At 45.2% G+C, this 17,958-nt stretch overlaps 1 long non-coding RNA gene across 1 annotated transcript; it reads right to left on the bottom strand.

Annotated features, from left to right (window-relative positions):
- Nucleotides 1-404: 404 nt before the first annotated feature.
- LOC103305967 (uncharacterized) lies at nucleotides 405-17,951 on the bottom strand. Its single transcript, XR_508542.4, has 3 exons — nucleotides 17,814-17,951; nucleotides 5,836-5,908; nucleotides 405-2,463 (listed from the first exon to the last, which is right to left on the bottom strand). It is a non-coding gene; the product is annotated as an uncharacterized LOC103305967 (long non-coding RNA).
- Nucleotides 17,952-17,958: the final 7 nt, after the last annotated feature.

The following is a 17,958-nucleotide window of genomic DNA, read 5'->3' as shown; positions in this document are numbered from 1 at the left end:
ACATAAACCAGGGACATAGATATGAAAGGCTCTGTATTGTTACCTGGCCAGTGAGTACTCGGACGTTTTCACTGTAGCTTTTATGCTTCCCTCCTCTAACCAGTGGAGGGTCTTACTGCTATTTTACCTGGAATAAAAGCAGGGACTGTCAAATAAAGTTTTCCAGGAGCGACTGTGAATCAGCTTATGAGGACTATCTGGGGACTGAGCCAGCATTTCTTGGCTAGTGTACTAGGAAACAAGGTTGTCAGTACTGCATGTTAGCACTTGAAACAACTTAAAAGGAATATAATACAGGATCAACTTCATCCCCAGTGCAACACTACTGACTTCAGTAGAATTACAGCAAGGATAAATTTGTCCCACTGCATTCAGTAAAGCGGCTTAATTAGGCAAAGGCTCAGTTTATTTATTTTGTATCATTTTTATTAACCACTACTTAAAATTGCAATGAAGGTCAGAAAAGTGGCCATAAAAATGGCAGCCTCTAATCGTCTGCTGCCTGCGTCTTTGAGTTATAGCCGCTCCCCTTATGAACAAAGTCCTTTACTCCTCCCTGCCCTGCCGAGCCCATACAGCTACAGGCAGAGTGAACTGGATTCTCTCCTGCCTCTCATATTAACAACATTGTCAGCTGCATTCAAAGTGCAGAATCTTTATTACTGGGGAGGCAAAAAGAACATGGCTGGATTTTCAGATGCTGGGGTGCCGGGAGTTAGAAAAATTCTTCTTTTGATTGGCCAGCTGAGCAAATTTGATCCCCAAAAATGTCACTTCTTTGGCTATAACAGCACTCCATTTTTTTCTAAATCACATTAGGCACTTCCCTCTCTTTTCAAAGAGTATTGGTAAGACTTGGTTATCTAGTATTCCTTACAGACATTAACAGTGCCTGGGAAACCAATACAGTCCCTTTGGAAATATTATATACGCAGTAGAGCCTCAGAGTTATGGACACCAGAGTTACAAACTGACCAGTCACCTACACACCTCATTTGGAACTGGAAGATTCCAATCAGGCAGCAGCAGAGATTAAAAAAAAAAAAAAAAAAAAAAAGCAAATACAGTACAGTACTGTGTTAAACATAAACTACTAAAAAACAAAGAGAAAGTTTAAAAAAAAGATTTGACACAGTAAGAAAACTGTTTCTGTGTATGTTTCATTTCAATTAAGATGGTTAAAAGCAGCATTTTTCTTCTGCATAGAAGAATCTCCATTCCTGTTCATAACTCTGAGGTTCTACTGTATTGGACTAGCATAATGGTATTTGGTACACAGCTCTCTACCTCACAGGGGTGTTGTGAGGATAAATATATTAAAGAATATGAAGTGTTCAGATGCTACAGTAATGAGGGCCATGTAACACCATAGACAGATATCAAAATCATAGGTAAGGCTGCGAGTTTGTCACGGAAGTCATGGATTCTGTGACTTTTGGGGACCTCTGTGATTTCTGCAGTGGCCGGTGCGACTGGTGCGGGGACTGCCTGAGCAGCTCGGGCAACCCCTGGGCCAGCTGCACTGGCTGCTGCTTGGGCAGTGTTGGGCCACCCCATCCCCCCCCGCTCCACCCCCAGCAGCAGCAGGAGTTTGGGTGTGGGAGGCGGTGAGGGCTCTGGATGGTGCTTACTTGGGGGAGCTCCCCGGAAGCAGCACCATGTCCCTCCCTCCCTCAGTTCCTAGCTCTGCGTGCTGCCATTGCCCCCGCAGTTCCCATTGGCTCTGGTTCCCGGCCAATGGGAGCTGCAGAGCCAGCACTTGGGGGGCCAGCGTGCAGAGCTAGGAGCTGAGGGAGGGAGTAGGGACATGTCACCACTTCCGGGGAGCCTCAAGGAGCCGGGTAGGGAGCCTGCCAGCCCTGCCATCTCCCCCCCAATGGCCCCCAGACTGTGCCCCCCAAGCACCTGCGGCACCCCCCAGACTGCCCCTCCCTGAGCATCCACAGTGCCCCCTCCCCAAGCACCCGTGGCACCCCCTGGCTGCCCCCCATGAGCACCCACAGCAAACCCTCCCCCGCGAAAAAATTTAGTTAGGGGTATATAGTACAAGTCACATATATGGACAGGTCACAGGCCGTGAATTTTTGTTTACTGCCCATGACCTGTTCATGACTTTTACTAAAAATACCCGTGACTAAAACATAGCCTTAATCATCGGCCCTCTGGCTCCTGGTCTGCCGTGTCTGGGAATGACCTGAGTTATCATCATAGTGCTGGCAGATCCCTAAAGATAAATCACTGTGTAAGAAGGAGAGCATGTGTATGTGGTGCATCAAGGAAGGGGCCTGGAGTCCAAACTGCTGATTTCTCCCTGTGTCACTGTATTGCCACGTGACCATAGGTAAATCACAGCTTTCTCATTTGTAAAATGGCGGGGTAATAATGATCCTGTTTGACAGAATGAGTTGTGAGGCTTAATTCATATCTGCAGACTCCTTGGAGACCTTTTCACTCAAAGAGGACCTGAAATGGAAAAGCAAAGTACAATTCTGATTATGGGACTCTGACATGGTGTCCACACGTGGCATTTACAAGCAGGTGTTTCTTATGAAATGCTTAAAACTAGGGCTGTTGATTAATCGCAGTTAACTCACGTGATTAACTCAAAAAAATTAATCGTCATTAATCGCAGTTTTAATCGCACTGTTAAACAATAGAATACCAATTGAAATTTATTAAATAGTTTGGATGCTTTTTTACATTTTCAAATATATTGATTTCAGTTACAACACAGAATACAAAGTATACAGTACTCACTTTATATTATTTTTATTACAAATATTTGCACTATAAAAATGATAAACAAAAGAAATAGTATTTTTCAATTCACCTCATACAAGTACCACAGTGCAATCTCTTTATCGTGAAAGCACAACTTACAAATGTAGATTTTTGTTGTTGTTATATAACTGCTCTCAAAAACCAAACAATGTAAAACTTTAGAGCCTACAAGTCCACTCAGTCATACTTTTTGTTCAGCCAATCGCTAAGAGAAACAAGTTAGTTTACATTTACGGGAGATAATACTTCCTGCTTCTTATTTACAATGTCACTTGAAAGTGAGAACAGGCACTTTTGTAGCTGGCATTGCAAGGTATTTACATGCCAGATCTGCTAAACATTCATATGCCCCTTCATGCTTTTCCCACCATTCCAGAGGACATGCTTCCATGCTGATAACGCTCATTAAAAAAATAATGCATTAATTAAATTTGTGACTGAACTCCTTGGGGGAGAATTATATGTCCCCTGCTCTATGTTTTGCCCGCATTCTGCCATATATTTCATGTTATAACAGTCTCGGATGATGACCCAGCATGTTGTTCATTTTAAGAACACTTTCACTGCAGATTTGACAAAACACAAAGAAGGTACCAATGTGAGATTTCTATAGATAGCTACAGCACTCGACCCAAGATTTAAGAATCTGAAGTGCCTTCCAAAATCTGATTGGGACGGGGTGTGGAGCATGCCTTCAGAAGTCTTAAAAGATCAACACTCCAATGCAGAAATAACAGAACCTGAACCACCAAAAAAGAAAATCAACTTTCTGCTGGTGGCATCTGACTCGGATGATGATAATGAACATGCGTTGGTCTGCACTGCTTTGGATAGTTATTGAGCAGAACCTGTCGTCAGCCTGGACGCATGTCCTCTGGAAGGGTGGTTGAAGCATGAAGGGACATGTGAATTTTTAGCGCATCTGGCACGTAAATATCTTGCAATCCCAGCTACAACAGTGCCATGCAAACACCTGTTCGCACTTTCAGGTGACATTGTGAACAAGCACCAGGCAGCATTATGTCCTGCAAATGTAAAGAAATTTGTTTATCTGAGCGATTGTCTGAACAAGAAGTAGGACTGAGTGGACTTGTAGGCTCTAAAGTTTTACATTTTGTTTTATTTTTGCACGCAGTTACTTTTTTGTACATAATTCTACATTTGTAAGTTCATGATAAAGAGATTGCACTACAGTACTTGTATTAAGAGAATTGAAAAATACTGTTTCTTTTATTTTACAGTGCAAATATTTAGAATAAAAAATAAATATAAAGTGAGCACTGTACACTTTGTATTCTGTGTTGTAATTGAAATCAATATATTTGAAAATGTGGAAAACACAAAAATATTTATATAAATAGTATTCTATTATTGTTTAATAGCATGATTAATCGTGATTAATTATTTAATTGCTTGACAGCCCTACTTAAAACTTTTTCCTACACTGATGCTTTCACTGTCTCTGGCTCAGTATCATGCACATCTCCTAAATCTTCTCTTTGGATCCCTAGATCCTGGTCAGACTTTGCAGGCTAAAGAATTGGTGCCACCCATGCCTCTGAACAACCCCTTCATGATGGATTACAAATTCCCATTTCAACACTCAATTCCTCCTCTCCCACACAAATCGGGGGTTCGCACTTTTCATTCTAAACAAGGCTCAATTATAGTAATGCCTAAGAGCCCCAGTCATGAGCCAGGATCCCATTGTGCTAGGTGCTGTACAAACAGAACAAGAAGCTCCCTGCCCTAAAGAGTTTACAATCTAAGTAAAAGTGTAAGCAGCTTGGGCATAGGCACCAACTTTTCAAACTGCCAGGGGGGTGCTCTGGCTCTGCCCCAGGCCCCGCCCCTACTCAACCCCTTCTCACAAGGCCCCGCCCCACTCTTCCTGCCTCCCCACCACTTCCCACCCAGTTCCGCCCCCTCCCCCCAAGTGCGCTGTGTCCTCAGTTTCCCCCCTCATCCCTCCCAGCCTTCCTGCACACGGCAAAACAGCTGTTCGCGGTGGGCGGGCGGGAGGCGCGGGGATGGATGGGGACGCGCTGATCTGTGGAGCCGCCAGCGGGCAGGAGGCGCTGGGGGGGGAGCTGATGGTGGGCTGCCAGTGAGTGCAGAGCACCCACCATTTTTTCCCCGTGGATGCTCCAGCCCCAGAGCACCCATGGAGTCAGCGCCTATGGCCGTGGGTTGACTTAACACAGGGGTTCTCAAACTGGGGATTGGGACCTCTCAGGGGGTCGCGAGGTTATTACATGGGGGGTGATGAGCTGTCAGCCTCCACCCCAAACCCTGCTTTGCCTCCAGCATTTATAATGGTGTTAAATATATTAAAAAGTATTTTTAATTTATTAGGGGGGTCACACTCAGAGCCTTGCTATGTGAAAGGTGTCACCAGTACAAAAGTTTGAGAACCACTGACTTAACAGGACTTGGGTTCATTGGCTAAAAAAGTTCTATACATGGTCTAGCTACTGGAGGTGGACAAAGACAATGCCATTTGCATGGATTACTCAGCTAGGATGTGTTCTGTCCCTTTCTGCCACCACCTCCTTGAAGCTGCTGCCTTGTGCTCCATATTCTGTTTGTTTATTTTTTAAGTGAGAGCTGGTTGGGAAATGTGGGGAGGGGAGAGAGAAATGTGCAAGTTCTCCTCCTGTTTTTTTTTTTTTTTTTGCTGGATTTTCATTTTCTGATCACCTCTGTTTTATAGATGCCGCCATCGCCATTCGGTTCTGGTTATAAACTGTTCATGGCAGAGTGGAGCTTCTGATGTCCCTCATGCATCTATTTTTAGTGAAGTACATCTCAGGGGCAGACCAAATGAGGCTATTTGTGTTTCTGTTCACTGTATTTGCAAGCAATGCTTTCTCTTTATCTTAACAGAAGATAAATGTAAACGTTTGTCCCAGTCTTTAGTCACCATAGCAAAGGAAGAGAAAACATATGTACAGGAAACACAGAAAGCAATAGTAGAGATAAAAAGAGTAAATTAACATTACCGTCATTGTAGGAAACCCATTAGAGGACAGAGAAACTTGTGTTCCTACTAACCTGGATTTTCCGTGATTACTCAGTTCTCAGACTTCAAGTCAAGTCTTTCTCTAACTTGCACCTCACTGGAGCCCTATGGAAAAATAGGGACACACAACTTGATAGTTTCTTGTTAACTTCATTTCTGGACTGAAGGCAAAACCCAAACTATTCTGGCTGACCTCTAGCCAATGAATCCATTTCATCAACTCAGCTCCGCATTCTAGAACCTCCTCACTCACACATACACAGGCAAGACTCCTGGGACATTATCTCAGCATCTCCTGCCATCAACTCCAGAATGTCTTGGGTACCAGCTTTCTCACAGAAAGGGCCAGTTAAAAAGCCATGTTTTAGATGACAGTCCAACATCTCCTTGGGAACCAACGTGTGAAGAGAAGACTGTCGGGTCTGTCAAATTATTCTTGCCTTTACTTGTTAAAGAGGATTTAACGAAAGGATTTTACTGATCTATTGTGAAGGTTGCTGGAGGCTGGATGCTTTACTTTAAAAGGTAAGGGCAGCAACATTCCATCAGGAAGGCAGCACATATTAAAAGGAGACAAATAAACCAAAACAAGTCCATTGGGCTTAATATCAAGCTAATTGTTTCTGACTAGTTCTTTTTTCCATCTGTAGGTTCCTGACACTTTCACTTTCAAGGTGAGATGAAATGATGCAAAACTACAAGGAAGTAACATGTTCACCAAACTGAATGGACCTGTAGGTGAGTCAAGAGGCTCATCTTATTTTCCAAGCAGGAATAAATCCCATCTCTACTTCCCTGTTTCAGTGTATGATCTGCACCACCCCTCCCTTCCCCCGCTCCCCCTAAAAAGTTTCACCCCTTCCTACTGAGATGGAGGTTTGGTCACCACTCGTGCCGTTGAGGCATGTTATCATGAGCTCACGAAACAGAGGAGATCCAAGTGTTGAGAGAGCAAGTTATCACAAGTTTCAGAGTGGTAGCCGTGTTAATCTGTATCAGCAAAAACAATGAGGAGTCCTTGTGGCACCCTAGAAACTAACAAATGTATTTGGGCATAAGCTTTCATGAGCTACAGCCCACTTCATCAGATGCATGGAGTGAAAAATACAGTAAGAAGAATATATATTATACCACATGAAAAGATGGGAGTTGCCTTACCAAGTGGGAGGTCAGTGCTAACGAGGCCAATTCAAGTAATGTGAAAGTGGCCTATTCTCAACAGTTGACAAGAAAGAGTGGATACCAAGGGAGGGAAAATTTCTTTTGTAGTGCTAACGAGGCCAATGCAATCAAGATGGATGTCGCCCATTTCCAACAGTTGACAAGAAGGTGTGAGTATCAGCAGAAGGAAAATTACTTTTTGTAGTGACCCATCCACTCCCAGTTTTTATTCAGGTCTAATTTGATGGTGTCCAATTTGCAAATTAATTCCAGTTCTGCAGTTTCTCATTGGAGTCTATTTTTGAAGGTTTTTTTTGTTGAAGAATTGCCACTTTTAAGTCTGTTATTGAGTGTCCAGGGAGATTGAACTGTTCGCCTACTGGTTTTTGAATGTTACAATTCTTGATGTCTGATTTGTGTCCATTTATTCGTTTGCATAGAGACTGTCTGGTTTACAACTGCTTAATGTGATGACAGTCCAATTTACCCCATTCCGCTCCCCCACATATTTCCTAGTGCCTCCCAACGCGCTCCCCCTTCCCTAGTTACTCCCATAGGGTTCAAGGGGACCACCTTATTTGCATTTCCTTCCCCTGGTATCATAGTAACAATTACACAAGAACTGTCTCTACAGGTAGATGGGTATGTTTTTGCAATTGTGGATAAATATGGGCTAGCCTCCTGATTTAATACTGAAGGCCATTATTCTGACCAAGCATCTCTCACAATATCCATTAACATTATTAACTGAGCATTTTGAATACCTACATAAACTTTTTCCCATGTTAATCTTCTGATGCTATCCCCCTCTCATGTCACCAGGTCCCCTGCCCAATGAGTTAATTGCAAGTTTACTTCTACTGCTGTCCTCCACCCTGTGGCAACTGCTGATAGTTGCTGTGCCACTAATTCATTAATTTGTTGTTGAAATTTCACATTTTGACTTACTAATTGTTTGGTTACCCACTCGTTCCCCCGATTCCATGTACCCAGCATAGTGTTCCCCGCTGCCCACAATCCTCTTTTCTGACGACGATTTTAGGTGTGTCCCCTCACCCACCAATTGAATTGTTGTTTCAATCCTTTTATGTACATACTACAATTAGGATGAATTTGGTCCACCCACCATTCCTTGGGGCGTACCACCCATGTGTTAGAGTGAAAGGACACGTTAAAAAGTGTTGGCTGCACCCACTCCAACAATGGCTCCCATACCTTTGCTCGTCGGGGAATATTCTCGGCTAACGTTTTCAGGACTGGTGTCTGCTTTCACATCCTAGCAAGCAGGACACTATCACCTTAACATAGTGGGACACACAAGGTTGGAAGGGGGAAGATGCTGAGCAATGGGGAACAGCTGAGAGCTACAAAAGTACATGAGTGTGAGTAGGTGAGAGAGAGAGAGAAAGAGAAAGATCCTGATGAAATCAGACCAGAGGTTACCCTGAAGATCCTGTTCTGTCCATTAGTGAAAACTATAATTTTGCTAAAATGACACCATGGGGCTAAGTATGTGGCATAAAATATTTGAGACTTACTAACATTTGGAGGTTAAAACAAAACATGGGTGGAGAAGCCATGTTATGAAAATACCTTCTTAGGAATGGAAGGTGGAATGGGAGGAACAAGCCTTTTGTACATATAATTTGGAGATACATCAAGCTTTGTTAGGACTCATCTATGCATCACTGAAGTCAATAGGAGCATTGACATTGAGTTCAGTGAGAGTAGGAGCAATCCCTTATTGCTGTTGTTCTATTTCCCTGCTTCCTATTCCAGCACTAAGCCTGAATTAAAAAAAAAAAACACACACTGCAGCTTCTTTTGTGAGGTAGAAATTCTGTCAGCATGTGTATCCTGGAGGCAGTTGGCATGAGATGAAGGGAACAGCAGCAGCTAGAACTGGGACGTGGTTCTTTAATATTTAACCTCCTCTAGCATTAGGTTTTTTAATCAGTTTGTGTGTTATCCTCCATCCCAGTTCAAAGAAGGTTTTTCCCCTGGAGATTTCAGATCTTGGTTCCAGGGGCAAGGAGAACAGAGGACTCTCCCTGAAGGCTTCAGGGTGTGAATGTGGCCTCAATTACTCCAGTGTAATCAGGAAGAAGTGGCTCCATTGAAGTAGGTAGAATTGAAGCAGCATACATGAGATTAGAATCAGGCCCAATATCCGTTCCAGGAGGAGTCTCAGATCTTGGTAGCAGGGTAAGGTTCATCCATAAGGAGTTCAGATCCCTCAGCTGAGGGATGGTCGCCCCTGAATATATCAAATCTCTTCCCAGGAAGATGGTCTGAAGTATTATCTTTTCAGTTCAGGATTGTGTATCTCATTTTCTGCTTCAAGATGTGGAACTATTGGATTTAATGGCAATAGATCAGGGGTGGGCAAACTATGACCAGCGGGCCGGATCTGGTCTGTCAGGGCTTTGGATCCGGCCCGTGGGATTGCCATCCCCATGGTGCTGTGGGCCCCATGCCGCTCCCGGAAGCATCTGGCACCACGTCCCTGTGGCCCCTGGGGGGGGGGAGGGTGCAGAGGGCACCGCGCGCTGCCCTTGCCTGCAGGCACTGCCCCCCGCAGCTCCCATTGTCCGGGAATAGGGAGCCTATCTTAGCCCCACTGCATGCTGCTGCCACCTCTGCGCTGCTCCAGGTAAGCGGCAGCAGGCCGGAGCCCGCACCCCAACCCCCTGCCCTCAGCCCCCAGCCGCACCCCTCCTGCACCCAAATCCCCTGCCCTGAGCCCCCTGCCGTACCCCGCACCCAACCCCCTGCCCTAAACCCCCTTGTACACCCCACACCCTCCTGCACCCCAACTCCCTGCCCTGAGCCCCCTCATACATCTCGCACCCTCCTGCTCCCCAACCCCCTGCCCTGAGCCTTCTCGTACATCCCTCACCCCTCCTCCATCCCAACCCCTTGCCCTGAGCCACTTCCTGCACACTGCACTCCCTCCCACATCCCACACTCCCTCCTGCTCCCCATTCCTACATTCATGGCCCTGCATGCAATTTCTCCACCCAGATGTGGCCCTTGGGCCAAAAAGTTTGCCCACCCCTGAAATAGATATACAGGTCTCTTCAGAGTTTAATCTAAGTTTGACTAGGACTCCAGCCCTATTGTAGGTTCCCTGATAAACTTGATGTTAACATAGTACATCAGCTAAGGGGTCTGTTCTCCCACTTACATATAGGGAATTCCATGCATGTGGCTTGCATTACTATAAATTTATGCCTGCGTAAATCCCCCATGCGTTATTGGCAGAGTAGACTCCCAACTCAAAACAGCTGAGCTGATGAGTATGAAATCCTGGTGTCTCTGATTTCTAGGACATCTTTATTTACTGTATACATCTATTTTTGCTACCATCAGGCCTGCAAAGTCAGCTTTACTATTTTTATCATCCCTGACATTATTCTTCTTTTTATTATTATTATTATTTTATTATTTTATTTATTTATTTTATTATTTATATTGCACCAAAAGTGTTTTATACTATGTTGACTGTCAAAAACAAGATTCTTGCTCTTAGGAACAGATAAATAAATAATTTGTTCTGTTTTCTGTTACTCTGTCTGTTAGTCATTGTAGGGATAAGCTGATGGTCCAAGATATAGCTGAATTGCTCGGTAATAACGACCATAATGTAATTAAATTTAATATCTTGGCAGGGGATAAAATACCAAAGAAACCCACCACAGCAGCATTTCACTTCAAAAAGGGAAAATACACAAAAATGAGGAAGCTAGTTAAATGGAAATTAAAAGGAATAATCACTAGAGTGAAATGCCTGCAAACTGTGTGGAAACTATTTAAAAACACAATAATAGAGGCTCAGACTAAATTATACCCAAAGTAAAAAAAACCAGTAAGAGGACCAAAGAAAACCCAACAAACAAATAAACAAGATCCAAACCAAGGCACCATGGCAAAACAACAGAGTAAAAGAGGTGAGTAGAGGCAAAAAGGCATCCTTTAAAAATCGGAAGGGAAGTCATATCCTACTAGGAAAATAGAAAAGTATAAACTCTGGCAAGTCAAGTGTAACAGTATAGTTAGGCAGGCCAAAAAATAATTTGAAGAACAACTAGCAGAAGATACAAAAACTAATAGCAATTTTTTTTAACATACATCAAAAACCAGAATCCTGACAAACCATCAATGGGGCCAGTGGATGATCAAGGTGCTAAAGGAGCACTCAGAGAAGACAATACCTTTGCAAAAAAAAGCTAAATGAATTAATTGCATGTCTTCACTGCAGAGGATGTAAGGGAGATTCCCACACCTGTGTCATTCTTTTTAGGTGACAAATCTGAGGAACTATCCCAGATTGAGATGTCATTAAAGGAGGTTTTTGAACAAATTGTTAAATTAAAAAGTAATAAGTCACCAGGACAAGATGGTATTCACCCAAGAGTTCTGAAGAAGCTCAAATATAAAATTGCAGAACAACTGTAGTATGTAACCTATCACTTAAATCCAGGCCCGTCCTTGGGATTTATGGGGCCCTATGCAGTATTATTCAACTGGTGCCCCTATGCTGGCGCATTTGGCTCTGTGATTATGGCCCCTGCCTTCTGCCTAGTAAGGAGACTGCAGCACGTGCTGGGTGTGCGGGAGTCATAGGTGCAGACTCTGTGGGTGGGTGCTCCGGGGCTGGAGCACCTATAGGGAAAATGTAGTGGGTGCGGAACACCCACCAGCACCAAGCTCCCCCCTCCCCACCCCACCCCCCGTGCCTCTCGCACGCCAGCGGCCCCGTGCTTACCAACTCCTCCCCCTCCCTCCTAGTGCTTCCGGAGCACCGCGAACAGCTGATTCACGGCGTTCAAGCTCTGGGACAGAGGGGGAGGAGACAGGGAAGAGGAGGGGGTGAAGCAGGGGCAGGGCCAGGGGTTTGGGGGAAGGGGTAGAGTGGGGGCGGGGCCTGGAATGGAGGTGGTGGGGTCAAGCACCCCCTGGCAAGATGAGAAGTTGCCGCCTATGATCCCGGTGGTCCCCAAATTTTCAGGCACTCTACACAGCCACATATGCTGCATATGCCTAAGGATGGCCCTCTTTAAATCAGTCTCTGTACCAGATGACTGGAAGATAGCTAAGTAATGCCAATTTTTTTTAAAGGCTCCAGAAGTTCCTGGCAAGTACAGGCCAGTAAGCCTAAGTTCATTACCCGGCAAATTGGTTGAAACAATAATAAATAACAATTATCAGACACATAGTTGAACACAATATTTGGGAAAGAGTCAAAATGGTTTTTGTAAAGAGAAATCATGCCTCAGAAATCTATTAGAATTCTTTGAGGGTGTCAACAAGCATGGGAACAAGGGTGATCCAATTGATATAGTGTACTTGGATTTTCAGAAAACCTTTGACAAGGGCTCCATCAAAGGATCTTAAACCAAGTAATCAGTCCTGGGTAGGGCCCTACCAAATTCGTGGTCCATTTTGGTCAGTTTCATGGTCATAGGATTTTAAAAATCATAAATTTCATTATTTCAGTTATTTAAATCTGAAATTTCATGATGTTGGAATTGTAGGGGTCTTGACCCAAAACGGAGCTGTGGGGGTGTTGCAAGGTTATTGTAGAGGGCGTTGTGGTATTGCTACCTTTACTTCTGAGCTGCTGCTGACAGCGGCGCTGCCTTCAGAACTGAGCAGCTGGAGCACCCAGAGCCACTGCCAGCAGCAGCGCAGAATCAAGGATGACATGGTATGGTATTGCCACCCTTACTTCTGCGCTGCTGCCTGCAGAGCTGTAACTCAGTCAGCAGCTGCTACTCTCTGGCCACCCAGTGCAGAAGTAAGGGTGGAATGGTATGATATTGTCACCCTTACGTCTGCACCGCTGCTGGCGAGGTGCTGCCTCCAGAGTTAGGCACCCAGCCAACAGCTGTCACTCTCCAGCTGTCCAGTTCTGAAGGCAGCACAGAAGTAAGCAGGGGCGGCTCTATGTTTTTTGCCGCCCCAAGCACGGCAGTCGGGCAGCCTTTGGCAGGACGCTGGCGGGCGGTCTGCTGGTCATGTGGATTCAGTGGCGTTTCTGCGGGTGATCTGCTGGTCCCGCACCTTTGGTGTACCCGCCACCGAAGCTGCGGGACCGGCAGACCTCCCACAGGCATGCCGCTGAAGGCTGCCTGACTGCCGCCCTCATGGCGACTGGCACGCCACCCCCGCGGCTTGCCGCCCCAGACATGCGCTTGCTGTGCTGGTGCCTGGAGCCGCCCCTGGAAGTAAGGGTAGCAATACTGCGACCCCACCTTAAAATAACCTTGTGATCCCCCTGCAACTCCCTTTGGGGTCTAGGACCCCCAATTTGAGAAACACTGGTCTCCCCCCATGAAATCTACATGATATAGGGTAAAAGCACACAAAAGACCAGAATTCATGGGGGGAGAGCAGATTTCATGGTCCGAAACGCATTTTTCGTGGCCGTGAATTTGGTAGGGCCCTAGTCATGGGATAAGAGTGAAGGTCCTCTCATGGATCAGGAACAGGTTAAAGATAGGAAACAAAGGATAGAAATAAATGGTTGGTTCTCACAAAGGCAAATAGTGGAGTCCCCCAATTATTTGTGCTTGGATCAGTGTTGTTCAGCATATTCTTAAACGACCTGGAAAAGGGGGTAAACAGTGAGGTGGCAAAGTTTGCAGGTGATACAAAATTATTCAAGAATAAGATAGTTAAATCCAAAACTGACTGTGAAGAGTTACAAAAGGATCGCACAAAACTGGGTGACTGGGCAACAAAATGGCAGATGAAATTCATTGTTGATAAATGCAAAGCAATACACATTGGAAAAAATAATCCCAACTATACATACAAAATTAGGGGTCTAAATTAGCTGTAACCACTCAAGAAAGAGATCTTGTAGTCATCATGGATAGTTCTCTGAAAACACCTGCTTGATGTGCAGTGGCAGTCAAAAAAGCTAACAATGTTATGAACTATTAGGAAAGGGATAGATAATAAAACAAAAAATATCATAATGCCACTCTATAAATCCATGGTACACACACACAACTTGAATACTGTGTGCAGTTCTGGTTGCTCCCCATCTAAAAAAAGATATATTAAAATTGGTAAAGGTATGAAGAAGAGCAACAAAACTGATTAAGGGTATGGGACAGCTTCCACATGCGGAGAGATTAAAAAAACTGGGACTGTGCAGCTTAGAAAAGAGACAACTAAGGGGTGAAATGATAGAGATCTATAAATCAGGAATGGTGTGGAGAAAGTGAATAAGGAAATGTTATTTACCCCTTCACATAACACAAGAACCAGGGGTCACCCAATAAATTAATAGGCAGCAGGTTTAAAACAAACGTAAAGTACTTCTTCACACATTGCACAGTTAGCCTCTGGAACTCATTATCATAAGATGTCGTGAAGACCAAAAGTATAACTGGATTAAAAAAAGATTTAGATAAATTCCTGGAGGACAGATCCATCAGTCGTTGCTAGTCAAGATGGTCAGGGATGTAACCCCATGCGCTGGGTGTCCCTAAACCTCTGACTGCCAATGTAAGATGAGGAGTCACCCTGTGGCTCCACAAATCCACAAGCCAGGAACTAGTCTGGTGACACTCAGGGCAGGTCTATAAAGCTCACCAGAGGATGAGCATCTTACTCTGTTTGCTGTTGCTCTAGGGCTTGGGAATCTTTCTTGTCTGATATTGGCAACAGACTCCTCAAGCCTTAGCCTGCTCCAGCCTTGCTCTTGCTCCAGCCCTGCTCTCACTTCGGTTTCACTTCCACGGCCACCATGCTCTGGATTCCTAATTCTGGTGCTGATCTCTGGCTCTGACCACTAGACCTGACCATCCCCATCATGGTTTTTGACAGCCAGATACTGGGACTGGACGACAGGGGATGGATCACTCAATGCTTGTCCTGTTCTGTTCATTCCCTCTGAAGTATATGGCATTGGCCAGTGTCGGAAGACAGGATACTGGGCTAGATGGACCATTGGTCTGACCCAGTATGGCCGTGCTTATGTTCTTATGACTAGAACTCCCGTTTAAAATTTTAAAAGAGTGTGTTGATTAAACCCAGACCATCAACCAGTCCTGATGTGGCCAGGACAGTGCTGAGTAACCGGTGCTCCAAATAATGTCGCAGGAAGATGGGGCAGCACTAGGTAGCTATTTAAAATGCTGCTGTTGCTTTCTCTTGGCAGCAGCTCAACAACCACATCCTTCCCTCCTTCCCTGCCTGCTTCTCCTCTGCTCTCAGTTGCCACAGCGGCTCCTGTCTCTTCCCCTTCAGCTACCTCTCAGCTTTTCACTGCAGTGAGCTGGAGTTGCTGCCAGCTGCTGTTGAGAGAGAGAGAGGCAGCTGGTAGGAAGCAGGGGAAGGGACCACTGAGCTGCTGTTGGGCAAGGAACTTACATCAGTCTCTGGAAGGTTGAAAGGGAGAAGCAGCCTTTGGGGGAGAAATTAGGGGGAAGCATTGAAGACCTTACTGTTTAATGACCCTAGGTTATGAGCCTGGATAAGGGGGAGGGAGGGTGTGTCTGTGTGGGGTCAATAGTAATGGAGTAGGTGTGGAGTGGAGATGATTTAGGATGAAAAATTAGGGTCCCTATTCATCACTGCACTACAGTCTTTTTATGCCAACTAGGCTAGCATAAAGGGCTCACAAGGCTGGCATGAACACTCCCCACTCCCAGTGCCCAGGTCACACAGGAGCCAAGATGGAGGGCATGTCCTCAGGTGGGGTGAGCAGGAGTAAAGAAGGGATGTTCTGTAGGGGCCTTTGAAGCAGAGATGCAAGATAGGTCAGTCTTCATAGCTGGCCTACCTAGTCTGTGCCAGTGCAAGCTGCTTTTCCTTTGTCCCTGTGCTGGTGCAGGAATGAATTCTGTACAAACAGCTCAGTGTTAGGCAGGGCTGATGAGAGGGGGGGAAAGCCGGTACAAATTTCCGGGTCCCGGTGGTCCAGAAGGGGGCCCGGGGCCCAGCTTCCCACCCCCTCTCATCAGCCCTGTTTAGCCGGTCCGCCCTTGCTGGGGGGCCCGAAAAAATTCCAGGCCTGGCTTCCCCCCCTCCCCCTCGTTGGCCCTGTTGAGCTTGAGGTGTGGGTGAGCCACCCAGGAAAAAAGGTTGGAGAGACAGGCAGATTTGTAAATCATCAGCACAGAGATAATAGCTGAATCTATGTGAGTGGATTAAATCACCCAGTTTGTATTGATCACTGGGTAGCCATAAACTGTTAACCATAGATTTATAGTGAAGGAACAGAAAGCAGACATAAAAAGAAACTTGAAATTACAATGTATAGTTCAAGAAAAGAAAGACTACTGCGTGTGTGTATATATATATATATACACACCATTTATTTTAATTTCTTAAGCATCCATCTTAAGCCATGGGCACTTTTATACACCTTCTTATACACTTAATGAGATCAGTGAAGTATATGGACATTCAGGACAAACAAACAACAAAGCCTACCTCCATTAATAGCAATAAAATGACCTTTCCATCCCACCTTTACTCCAAATTGCATCTTTTCTTTCAAACATTTGGGGAGGGTATGGAACATATAGCCCAAGCATGTAATTGCAGTTAAATAGATGTTTTTAAATGTGGCAGTGGACTGCAAATAACCATCTCAAACTAGTTAAGATTGTATAAGTTAAAACCAACTTCCTGAATATCAACTGGAAATCTACAGGCAGAGCAGCCAGTGCAGATCAGAAACTGATGTTATATGTTTTATGTGACATACTGCTTAAGGAATCTGCAAAAGAAGGGGTTTCTCCGTGTTATTTTTTTTTTTTACTTCTTTATGATTATTAAAGAAAAACTGAAAGATTGTTTTGTATCTCTCTCTCTCGTTAATAAAAATAGTTTGGCTATGCTTGGTTTTTACATTCAAAATTCAGGTCTTGCCTAACCTAGAAGTCGAAGACTCTATGACTACTGGAGCATTAGTGAAATAGTGATCTTACAAGAGCCAGGAATGAAATTTGAGCAATAGAGAGGAAGGGACTGCTGGTGAGACTATTTAAAAATCTTCTTCCCTTACTTAGGGCTTGTCTACACTGGCACTTAATAGCACTGCAACTTTCTTGCTCAGGGGTGTGAAAAAAAAGTTTCAGTGCTGTAAAGCGCCAGTGTAGACAGTGCACCAGAGCTGATAGCTACTCTTGTGGAGGCTGGTGCCGTGACTTAGGGTGACCAGATGTCCTGATTTTATAGGGACAGTCCCGATATTTGGGGCTTTGTCTTATATAAGCGCCTATTACCCCCCACCCCGTCCCAATTTTTCACACTTGCTATCTGGTCACCCTAGCCGTGACTACACAGCCACCTTGCTAGTGAAGACATACCCTTAGTTGTTGTTAGCAGGTATTTAACTGCAATGACTACTTAACATTTTGGATAATGGGCATCGTTACAAAGACCCCACATTCTGCCCTAGCTTCTGTGTCTGACCCGCCTCCAGATGTTGTCCTACGCAGACTGCATTACAGCAGTGCCCTTCCCAGATGGCTCATGCCCGGGTAACGTAGCACGGACTATGTATGAAAGGAAAGTTTTCGCAGCTGTGAGGCTGGTGCTTGTGCCATTGATTTGTGTGGCTTCAGGGATGCCCCAGGGCAACGTGACACTTGGAATGAGGGATATGTCGGGGAAACCGGGAGTGAGAAATGACTTGCCAATGAGGAGCCTCCCTCCCTCTCAGTGCGCTAGGCCAGGGACAATCCAGTTGGGCTATTGGGCTTCTCAGTGCATGGAGCAGACGGGGGAGGAGGGGCTGAGATGCAAAGGGAGGATTTGGACGGGACCTCCCCATATTGCGGATGGGGAGGGGGGCGTTGGTTTGGGATTACCTGACACTTACAAGCGGGCGCTGAGCTGCTACCTGTGGTGTAACCCCAGGACCCCTGCAGCTGGTGTGTCCCGTCCCCGAACCTTTCCCCTTCTCAAGGCAGCAGCAGCCTGGATGCATGTGGATAGCTCGGCGGGCGATTGCTTTGGGCTAGCGG

Source organism: Chrysemys picta, chromosome 8 (genome assembly GCF_011386835.1).
Source record: "Chrysemys picta bellii isolate R12L10 chromosome 8, ASM1138683v2, whole genome shotgun sequence".
In the NCBI taxonomy this organism is placed as follows: Eukaryota; Metazoa; Chordata; order Testudines; family Emydidae; genus Chrysemys; species Chrysemys picta.
Note: the sequence above shows the minus strand (reverse complement) of the source record. Positions and strands in the feature narration are given on the sequence as shown.